We start from the raw sequence: 11,537 nt of genomic DNA on the forward strand, positions 1-11,537 counted from the left end.
GAAAAGAAGTCCCCATATTTCTCCTCTAGTAAATACCATCATGAGGTCTGATTAGATTAACATGTTACGAAGAGATTTTAATGGTCCCTTCTTTTTTTTCCCTTTCTCTCCTGAAGGTGTCCCTAGATCAGATCCTCACAATCTCCTTCCCATCTACCAGTTCTGAAACTTACTCCCTCTGTCTACAAAGTTTCTCCATCAGTTCTACTACCTGTAAAACCCCAACCTCAGTCCCAGTTGCTCTATGATGGCCCCAATTTATTCTAGCTCCTGGTAATTTCTTTGAACTTTGAATTACTGTTGTATTTGTTGTCTTCATCCTGTCATTTAGCATTTATACTGGAAACATCACAAAATTAGTTAATCTTCAGAAAACCTGGTAAGTATGCTATTTTCATCCTTATCATACAAAATCCTTAAGACATTGGAAATCCAAGCAGCTTGCTTAAGATCACAAAAATAGAGGAGCTGGTATTCAAACCTGGGTCTGAGCTACACTTAGCTTTAAATTTCCTTTAGGGCAAAAAAATGGGTGAAATTTGTCTCTGAAACCCACCCCTGAACCCTGCCATCAATCCTGCTAGTAACTTTAAAGGTATCAACTGATAGGTGCTTAAAACGTGGCTTCATCCAGGGATGTTAACTTTTTAAAAATTAGTAATTTAAAAAGACCGTCCTTTAGTTTTTGGCTCTTCACCTTGCTACACAGCTGGACAACAGGAATTAAATGCACAAGGTAACATTCAGACTATGTTTTCCTTCTTCACTCTCCCTCTACCCTCTCTCCTTGCATGAAAAGGTTGAACAAAAAGGGTCTTACTATAACACTTTGGTTTTTCAACACCTTAAGATGTGTTTTTCCTGTTATTAAATTATAAAATACTAACATCATGATGAACATGATTGGAACTCCCTATTAATTCCCACCTTTTTCTACGTACCATCCAATTCTGCAAAGGCTAGCAACTAAAGACTATTTCCTAGACTCCCTTGCAGCTAGGATTCTACATATGAATTAACTCTCCCTTCAATTAGATTCATTCATTAAGAGACTTGAAATGCAGACTTCAGGCAGAGGTCAAATTCCAGATGCTCTTTCTCGCGGCCTGCAGAGGTGGTGAAGCCAAGAGAGTGTCTAGAAAAAACTGTGACAGTGAGAATCAGGGTTTCGGAATGAAATAACCGACTTTATGGGTATGCAGAGGCAGTTGTCCAGAGGCAGCCTCCTAATCCTTGGATCACATCTATGGTAGCATGTTTTTAAACCCAAGAATTTGAGTGATGGCCCCTGATTTCTGCTCCTTTAGGGCTTCCAATGATTTCATAACACCTAAGTCCCTGATTTAACTCTTTTCTTTCTTAAAATAGCTAGAATGATTTGTGTTTCCTGCTAGGAATCCTGACTTATACAAACAAATTATAAATACTTCCTGGCAGCAGTTTTTTTCCCTGTTGTCCCTGAAGTTTAGAGGGTAAATCTTACACCAGTGAATTATTTACAATGGATAACTGCAAATGCATAGTTATAAATTGTCAGTATTGCCAAAGATGGTATTAAATAGAGTCATTCTTTAAATCATGAGCTAAAAAAGTGCTGTTGCCATCTAGCTTTCAGTGCTAAAGTTTGTTCTAAGAAGAGATTCTTCTGATATTTTTATCTTCATTCTCTCTTCTGACATCACTTTTTGCCAACATTAAACCGAAGTGAGTGGGGAAGCAGGCTTAAGAGTCAGAGGACAGAGATCAGGTGATGGGCTTGGTCTACATACAGCTCAGCTTCTAACCACTTGTGTGACCTCAGACGAGTCAGTTCCTCATTCTCAGGCTGTTTTTGTATCTGAAAAACGAGGACACTGATAATCTCTGTGCATGAGGCACAGAATCCCACGTGACCTTAACATTGTGGTCACTGGTTAAGTTGGCAAGTGAATCCTGAACATCTGTGAGCATTTGCACTGATTGCTTTTCAGTCAGTTTCATGTGGGTACAGATACTTGGGTAAAATATTGTTTCCATCTGACCTTCTAAGACATTGAAGTCGAGTTCCACTCCTACATGATTTAAATATAAGACAGATCAAAGTTTGCTTCACAGCATCTACTAATGAAACCCATAAAAACCATATTTGTATAGGGTTTGCCTGTTACTAGAATGCCAGTTGTGGTCTCAAATACCAGCATTATTCTCATGTGCCACAGCAGAAGCATCTGGTAATTAAACTTAATTATTGACAAAATCATGGCTTTTGCCAAGATTGTCCTGAGATATATATATATTTTTTGCTTTCTATTTGGTTTATTTTCATATAATTATTAAAGCTTTTAAATACATTATTAAACACAAGTACATGTTCCTCTAACATGACTGGTAAGGAAGATGGAATATGCTGAGATGCAAAAATGTGACACTATAGGACTGCCTATCTTTATGTATCTAGAATATTTTTGAAAGTAACCAAACTCAGTAATTTCATATTATCTATTTTTCTAAATAAGACTCTGTATCATACCTATATAGATTAAATACAGAATTTTAAACCCCAAGGAGGAGATTGCTCAGTGGATTATTGTTTTCAATTATCCTTTTTTCCAGAGGTATTTGTTTAACCCCCGAAAAAGCTGGAAAGCTGTAGTCGCTAATACCTTGGATTTTTAAATTCACCTGAAATTTCTTTTTATCCTGGAATAATTCAAAATATACTATGAGTGAGAGGGAATAAGGAGAGATATGTTATAACTTGCCCTAGAACAAGAATAATCAGCATGGAGTCAGGTACTGGAGAAACTTGCCTTACAACTAGAATTGTCAGTCTGGAGTCAGCTCTTGAATGGGCTGAATAATGTATTAGTTAAGAACGTGGACTCTGGGATCAGGCTGCCTGAGTTGGAACTTTAGGACCACAATTTATAAATGGTGTGATCTTGGGCCAGTTAGTTAACCTTTCTGTGATTCAGTTTTTTCACCTGTAAAATGGGAATAAAAACGATACCCATCTCATAGGGTGATTTTGAGGGTTTATTAAATAAGTACTTGTAAAAAATTTAGAAAATTCTTGGCACACAGTAAATGCGAAGTGTTTTGTTAAGACTTCACTGTCGTAACATTGCTTTGTTAAGAGAGACTTGCCTTGTATCTTTCTGTGGCATGGCCTCTCCTGTGGCTAAGAGTGAGCCCTCTATAACGTACTTTCATTCAAACTTTTCATGAGCTTGCTAAAATGTTTTCAGCTGGTAATCCTTCTCTGGTTTTAATGAATTCTATGCATTTGTTTCCCACGTGTACATATTTCTTTCCTCTTGGCCAATTGCTAGATCAATTGTGTTAATTCTTTGTAAAAGTTCTGCTAAGTTAAGGCAGTGCTTCTTTTTCTTTCTTTCTTTCTTTTTTTTTTGCGGTATGCGGGCCTCTCAGTGTTGTGGCCTCTCCTGTTGCGGAGCACAGGCTCGGGACGCGCAGGCTCAGCGGCCATGGCTCACGTTCCTAGCCGCTCCGCGGCATGTGCAATCTTCCCGGACTGGGGCACGAACCCGTGTCCCCTGCATCGGCAGGCGGACTCTCAACCACTGCGCCACCAGGGAAACCCCTTTTTTCATATTTTTAAATTCAGTACTCAATTGAACATTTAAATAATTTTATAAATGTGTACTTCACTTACAAAAGAATCCTATGTGTCAATCTCCTTTTCATTGCACTTTGCAGCTCAGTTGAACAAATTAATCTTCCAGTAATCTGCCACCTTCCTCTCCTTGACCTTGGTATAAGTGTAGCCCAGACTGAGAAAACATTAGGCAGTTCCTCCAAATACCTGGTGAGAGGGTAAATAGACGTCTTATAATGGTCCTCAGAAATCCAGGGGGTGGGAGTTTGAGGTGACTGGAAAGCAGCTAACCCTAGGCGTTCTCAATACCCTGGTGGCACTTTTGGAATCTAATCCCTTTGATTTCCCATTGAGAGGTTAGAGGTTTATCTGCCTGTCTACTTGAGTCTCTGAGGTTTGTAGAGCATGGAAGGGGACAAAAGACTCTACCCTGGCTTACTGATCAGAGCCTGATTTTCTGCCTTTACAGAACTAGCCTTATTTCCCAGAATTGAGTCCTTGACTCCACACCTTCCTCTCTTATCTCAGATAAATTTTCCTAGATGCAACCCTGCTTCTCAAGATACACTACAGTTATATCTAAACTCATGTCATTAGCCCATTCTTCCAGATTATAACACCTGTTTGATTTCAACATCTGTCTAAAATTATACTAGATTCTGAATCTAGTTGAGTTGCATTGAGTGTTGGATGTTACATTTTGCTTTAGGCTTACATTTCAGTTAAGACTTGCTTACATTCTGGTTCAGATTATAATTATCCATTACTTTGGGGTTACTATCTTTGTCAAGGACTTCCCTGCATGCCAACTAACGTATTCCCCCTAGTTTGATACGTCTTCTCTGTGAGCATGCTATGTGCCGGCTGTAGTATGTTGGAGCTCCCCTGTGAAACTTTCATAGACCCTATACTCTTGATGTCTCTATATAGCCTTTGGCTTTGTTTGTAGAAATGTATCTGAGTTGGACAAAACTCAACATGCAGGGGATCTCATTCACTGAAACTTAGCTCATTGGCCTCTGAAGAACTAGATCAACTGAATGTTTGCACAATTCCTGTTTGTTTACACCTATATAAGCCAGACTTTGCCATTGGAATGACTGGAATGCAAGTAGAAATAAATTCCTCACTTAATTTCATATATAACCTCTTGTCCTGTTTTCAAAGGATCACATTAAAGCTTAGTCACTACAGTAATCTGGGGATTTGAATCATTTTGTCTATTAAACTGTATTATTATGTAGTATTTGATATTGTCTAAATACTTTATGAAAAGTTCTTTGAATAGTTATTCCTCACAGTGATCCTGTGATATAGTGCGTGACTCTCATATCATCTTCCCTCTGTTTTCTTTTGGGAGAAGTAAAAAGCAGGCAGTTTATAACTTGTCAAATGTTACCAAGTGAGTCAGTGGCAAAATGGGATTTGAAATCCCTGTGTCTTTGTCCCTGATCAGCTATTATTTCTGTTCTACCCAGATAACTGTACCGTTTCCCTATTTATTGTTTAGTCTGTCATTTCTTACTTCAACAAAATCCAATGAAATTTTTCGGTGTTCTATCTCCCTTCTCTCATACTAATTATTGCTTTTTTGTTTACATAACTTTATCATGGGCAGTAGGTGAAGACTTGTCTAATAGCAGAAGGATGCATTAGATTATTGCTTGATACCTTTCTAACTCTTTCACTCTTTCATTTTACCTAGTAAAACTAGATTTTAAAATATGTAATATGTGATGATCACAAGCTAAATGATCAAGTCTTTACTCTCCACAATATTTATATATATTTAATTTTGTAAGTATTAAGTAATTTTTATGATAGTGTGATTTGTCTATAAAGTTATTGAAGCCAGAGATCATGGCTTGTAAGCAGGAAGGAAGTATGATACCAGTGATGGTAGACCTTTGGATTAAAGTTATGCCTCTGTCTCATACCAGTTATATGACCTTGAGCAGTAATTTATCCTCTTGAGCCTGTATTCCTCTTCTACAAAATGGAGATAATATTTACCTCATACACTTCTCTGATGATAAACCAAAGAAACATATGTTGAAAGTACTCAGCTCACATATAGGCTGTTAACAAACATCAGTCTCCATCAGTCTCATCTTCCAGTTGCTCATATAAACCCAGGCTGTCAGTACGGGACTTATTACTCATGATGGGTGGCCAGCAAATTTTGTTTATTGGCAACGTATTTGCATAACCAGCAAGAAGAAACTTTATTACAGAATTTTCTTTAACAAAATTCATTTCCCTGAAGCAGATATTTATAGTTATTGAACAGGTATGTCTGTTTACATTTTTAGGGTTCAGATAATCATTTCAACGACTTGGTCACTTGCAAATGTTGAACGTCCCCTCTTTTTCAAGAGACAAATGTGCACAGAAGCTACTTGTTATTAAGAAGAGGTACTTCACAAATGTTATTAGAGGGCATTCTGGGAAAAACAGTCATTTTATAATGTATCAGCTATGATCCAGTTAGTTAAATAGAAACCACACTGTGTATTCAACAGAAGGAATTTAGTATAGGGAACTGAGTATACAGGTGTTGGAGGGCTAAAAGAGCAAAAAGAAGACAGGTAACCCAACGATAATAACTGCAAGAGACATCTACCACCTCTAAGTCTGAGAATATTAAAGAGAAGGAATTGGGGCGACCAGAACCTAGGAGCTGGGAGGAGGAGACTGGCTGAATTGGAACTCAGACTTAGGTTACCATCCAGCTGTTTCTGGTAACCTAGGATCTTAGAGGAGGGACTCTACAGAGCTGGAGCTCAGACTTCTGAGGGGGTAGGGACCCCTGGCTACTTCTGGTACCTTTGAGTAGGCATAATGAGGCAGGTGTTCTGGGAATGCCAAAAATAAATTAAACTGAAAGGAACTGCTGATTCTGGAACATGAAACAAAACCACAGTCTTTACCCTTGCTTTCCAGTATCTCTCTAGTGTCTTCTATTAGTTGAATCTAACAGGAAGCCAACTGGCAAAGGAGTCTGGAAAATACAGTTTTTAGAGTTCAGCGCTTGCACTGTAGAATACAAAAGGATACATTTGTAGCTGGGAGACAAAATATAAATAACTGGCATACATAACTAAAAGAGAAAAAATAACAGTAACCACAAAAATTCCTTCGGGTTTCAGATAACCTTTCTGAATTCTATCCAAATCCATCAGTATATGATGATTAAGTTGCATTTCTTATATGAATCGAGGCTTTTAATGATGATATAGGAAATGGGTTGTCATATAATTCTTACACTAACCGCCGTAAAACCACATCCATTTCTAGTGGTCACTTTCTCTTCCCCTTCCTAAAAGAAGTATGTTCCAGTATTACTATGCCTCTAAATGCGCAGATTGGTTTTTCTGTATGAGGCATGTGTTTCATAAAGCCCAATAAAAAGAACAGCTGCAGATGGGTGTCTTGAAACTCCCAAGGAGATTGTTGAACAAACAAGCTTCCCTGTGAGCAGGGCAGTTCTCAGATTACAAGGACTCTCATTTATTTACTGAAAAACAATGATGTTGAGACATGTAAATATTTCCTTTGAGAACTGTGTAATAGAATCTTAGGACAATTCCTGATGTCTACTCCATTGAATAATCTAGTGTTCTGTTGGGCAGCTAGACTGAATGGAGTATAAAATTATTTCCAGTATGCAAACCTGATCAGTAATACTTTCAATGATTTCCTTATTCCAGGCATTGTATGTTTGGATTTCCATTAAAAATCCTGAAAGAATTTAGTAAACTTCTGTCTTTCTAAGTTGGCAAAACAAATTTTGAGACTAACTAAAAGAGTTTTAGGAAAAGGAACCTGACCTGAGGTAACTTAAAGTGATTAGCCATTATCAATTGGTTGATATTTTAGCAACTATGCATGTGTTTGAGGAAATTGAGTGGAGAGTTAGCCTTCCTGTTACTTCTGTAGGGGAAAACCAAAATTCTTTATCACGTTGTCTTGATGAAAAAGAGGATAATATAAGAACTGGATAATTGTACACTTAAGTTTATCTGTAGGTGTTTTGAATGGCTATATTCAGAGCACATTGGACAATGGACCATCTCAGTATTTGTGTGATGGGAGTAGATTTAGACATCCCAGAGTATTCCTAAAAGATGATGATCACTTCTCAGCTGTTAAACACCTGGGATGAATGGCTAACACTGGATGTCAAACCAGTGTCTAAAATAATCTTGGTAGTTTGGAATGATGAGAGTTAATCAAGATGAATTTTAGTGGGATAAATACAAAAGAAAAATGTGAAACCTGGGAGATACGATTGAATAATGGAACTTTTGCAAAATAACTGACTCTCAGCACAAAATGATTTGATGATGGAATGTGTCTACTAATAAAGTCACTTCTACTTGGGCTACATTGTGCTGGTGTCCAAATCAAGGCCGAAAAGAGTCTCACAGCTCTTCATATTGAAGTAGCATGTGAGAGGTATTCTCTCTTTCTGGTGATCATCCATACTCTGACTAATCCATTTATAACCAATTTTTACTATACCCACCAAAGGTACCATTCTGAGATACCTTGACAGCCATACCAAAGTATCTGACTGTTGGTCAGGACTAGTGACTTAGCAACACGTTTGTTGGTCGCGTTTTACTTTCCTTCAATCAAACTACTTTTAGGGAGTAACTACAGAATGTTTCAGAAGCCTGCCAGACAATGAGTTCCACCCCCCATTATGGCATCCCTAAGAGTTTTGTAAAATGTCAGGTGCCCCATATTTATGAGGGTGTATGCAGTGGGGTCACATCCGGGTTTCTTTCCCTCTCTCAGCAACAGGAACTACAGCAGCAGTAACAATAGTTATTGTGACTATGTGTTGTTGACTATTTGCCAAGTACGCACGGTAAGTCATTGTGAAGATGAGTAAACCAAGGCTTACAAGACACTAGCAATATGCCTTGGATCACCTAGCCAGTCACTGGTGGAATCAGAGCTTCCATTCAGGCCATCTCACTCCATAGAAGCAGCTCTACTTATAGTTTGGAAAGAGCTATCCACTGGATATGGAGGGATTAGGTCCTAGTACAGGCCTGCCTTACTTAATATTGTGATGAAACGCTTTGCTTTCCTGGGTCTCCACCTTTTCATCTGTAAATTGGGTTGTCTGGATGGAATGGTCAATAAGGGCTTTGTCAGATTTAATCCTCTAAATCTGCAGTTCTTTGAAAATTTGGATGTCTTTTCTCTTTAACTCATTGGAAGTGAAGAATCAACTAGAACCTGTCTCTGAAAAGATTTACTTCCAGGAGAAAATTTCGTTGCTAATCTCGCCAGTTTTTAAAGACAAAAGGGAATGAGAACAAATGAAATCAATTCCTTGATATGATTTTAATGAAGGATAGCAAACATTAAATGTATAAACTAGAGTTATTTCTCCTTTGATTGAATCTCAAAATTATTCTGAGAGGTTTGGCCTTGTAATCTTAAAGATACGTCAGAGGATGTCGAATGGGATTGTTTTTAGTTTCTCAGAATTTTGGCTAAAGCTCAGAAACAGAAAAAAAAAAAAAAGGTTTTAAGTGCTCACGCATTCTGTAAAGAGCTGTTAGCTAAAAATGTCTCAGAAAACTAATATTTGGTGTGAAAAGTCAGTGACTGGAGGGGAGCATGAGGGGAGCTTTCCTGGGGTGCTAGTATTTTGGGTGCTGGTTATATGACTGTGATAACTGCAGAAATTCACTGAGCTGTACAGTTGTGAGTTGAGCAGTTTTCTATATTTATGTTGTATGTGGATAAAATTTTTACCAAAAAATATATCGGAAAGTTTAAGCTACAACAACTTCAATCACCTCCAGGATGTATAAGAGAAGATTAAATATTTTAAAATGGTACTGAATAAAATCATTAAGGTAGAGAGTTGTCAATCAAATATAAAGTGCCTAAAACTTTGATGACCCACCCCTCCAGCTTATTTGAGTCTTTTATCCTCTGTATCCCGTATATGTATATGTGTGTGTGTATATATACATATATAGTACCAATTAAGAGACTAAAAACTGCAACGAGATTATTTCAGTCTAGAGTTTTTGTCAGGGAAACCCAATTGAAAAGTGAAATGGAAAAACTAATTTGCCCTAGTATATTCTACACTCTGAACATTCCCTCCATAGAGAATCTGCATTCTAAAATAAGACCACTGGGCAAAGCAGTGCAGGAAAACAAAGAAATCCTTAGATGATGGAATATGAGGCACCGCAAGGGTGGATATTGAACACTTACTCTGCTTTGCTACAGATTAACCTTTTCTATAATTAGTAGAGTTTTAATATAGACCAAAACCCCCAATTCTTATAAATATTTATTTATAAATTAATATATTTGAGTGTAAATAGTTGAGTAAATAAAAACAAGGAATTATGACCATTGTCACAAATGTTTCGAATAGAATGTACAGGAACTTAATCATCCAACAAATTTCCCATTGAGGACTTATGAAGTCCCCGTCACTACAGACAGTGTCATGAACAAAACATGAGGGACAGTCTCTTCTCTCATGGAATCTTAGATTTGGCAAGGGAGGCCGTTAAAAAATTGTCACCCAAATCATTATAAGCCTGATTAATGCTGTAAAGGAAAGCGTAAGCACAGTGGACCTTCCGCATCCAGAGATGCAGAACCTGCAGATACTGAGGGCAGACTGTACTATGAGGGACTTGACTATCTGTGGATTTTGGTACCCACAGGAGTCCTGGAACCAATTCCCCACAGATACTGAGGGATGACTCTACTTGATTTCTTTGAGGGAATGGTGTTTAAAAAGCACTGGATATTATAACCTTAGATTCAGATTTTTAAAATATTGCAAAGAAAAATGCCACACAGTGAATCTTTACTATTACACTCAATGTTCTTTATTGTGAAAATTGTGTTGCCATAGCCACAAGATATTTATTTGGATCAGTTGTCCTTAGTTGACAGGGAGGTTGCAATTTGGCAAGAATCGATAGTTTTGCCAGTTAACTGACTTAATTTCTAAATGAGTCAGTGTGAAAGTTAGTTTTTCAATAATGAACTCCTAGCTTGGCTTCATGTTAAATGTAATGCACGGCTGAAAAATGCTTCTCCACAAATGAAGAATTTTTACGTTATTCTGCTTTCAACCTAAGGAAAAAACAAAATCCTAAAAGAAGTACTTTTTAATTGCTGTATCTTCCAAATTCTCGAGAAGTCCAGTCCGTAGTATATTTATCTCAAACAATTACAGATTTCTTAGAAATGAAGACAGTTAAAGGATTAACAATTGATGAAGACGGGCACAAATTCCCAAATTGTAAATTCAGAATTACGTTTTCTCCGGATGATTTATTCTGGGTTTACTCACTGAAAACATAAGTTTGTTGATCAAAATTCAAGTTCATTGGGCATCTATTTTTGCTTTACTTGCTAAAATGTCATGATTCTTGCTATTAAAACAATATGTAAATTTTAAGCAGTAAAGTATTATCCAATGATCACAAACAAGTTTATGAGAAGATTTTTTTTAAATTTTTATTTATTTATTTTTTGGCTTTGTTGGGTCTTCATTGCCGCGTGCGGGCTTTCTCTAGTTGCAGCGAGCAGGGGCTATTCTTTGTTGTGGTGCGCGGACTTCTCATTGCGGTGGCTCTTCTTGTTGTGGAGCACAGGCTCTAGGCACGCGGGCTTCAGTAGTTGTGGCATGTGGGCTCAGTACTTGTGGCTGGCAGGCTCTAGAGCGCAGGCTCAGTAGTTGTGGTGCACAGGCTTAGTTGCTCTGCGGCATGTGGGATCTTCCCGGACCAGGGATCGAACCCGTGTCCCCTGCATTGGCAGGTGGATTCTTAACCACTGTGCCACCAGGGAAGTCCCTATGAGGAAATATTTAATCAGGCATTCATCACACCCCCTTTTTTTTTTTTTTTTTTCTTGTCTCAAAACATTTTTTGAG

Source organism: Neophocaena asiaeorientalis, unplaced genomic scaffold, assembly GCF_003031525.2.
Source record: "Neophocaena asiaeorientalis asiaeorientalis breed wild unplaced genomic scaffold, Neophocaena_asiaeorientalis_V1.1 scaffold194, whole genome shotgun sequence".
NCBI classification, from domain to species: domain Eukaryota; kingdom Metazoa; phylum Chordata; class Mammalia; order Artiodactyla; family Phocoenidae; genus Neophocaena; species Neophocaena asiaeorientalis.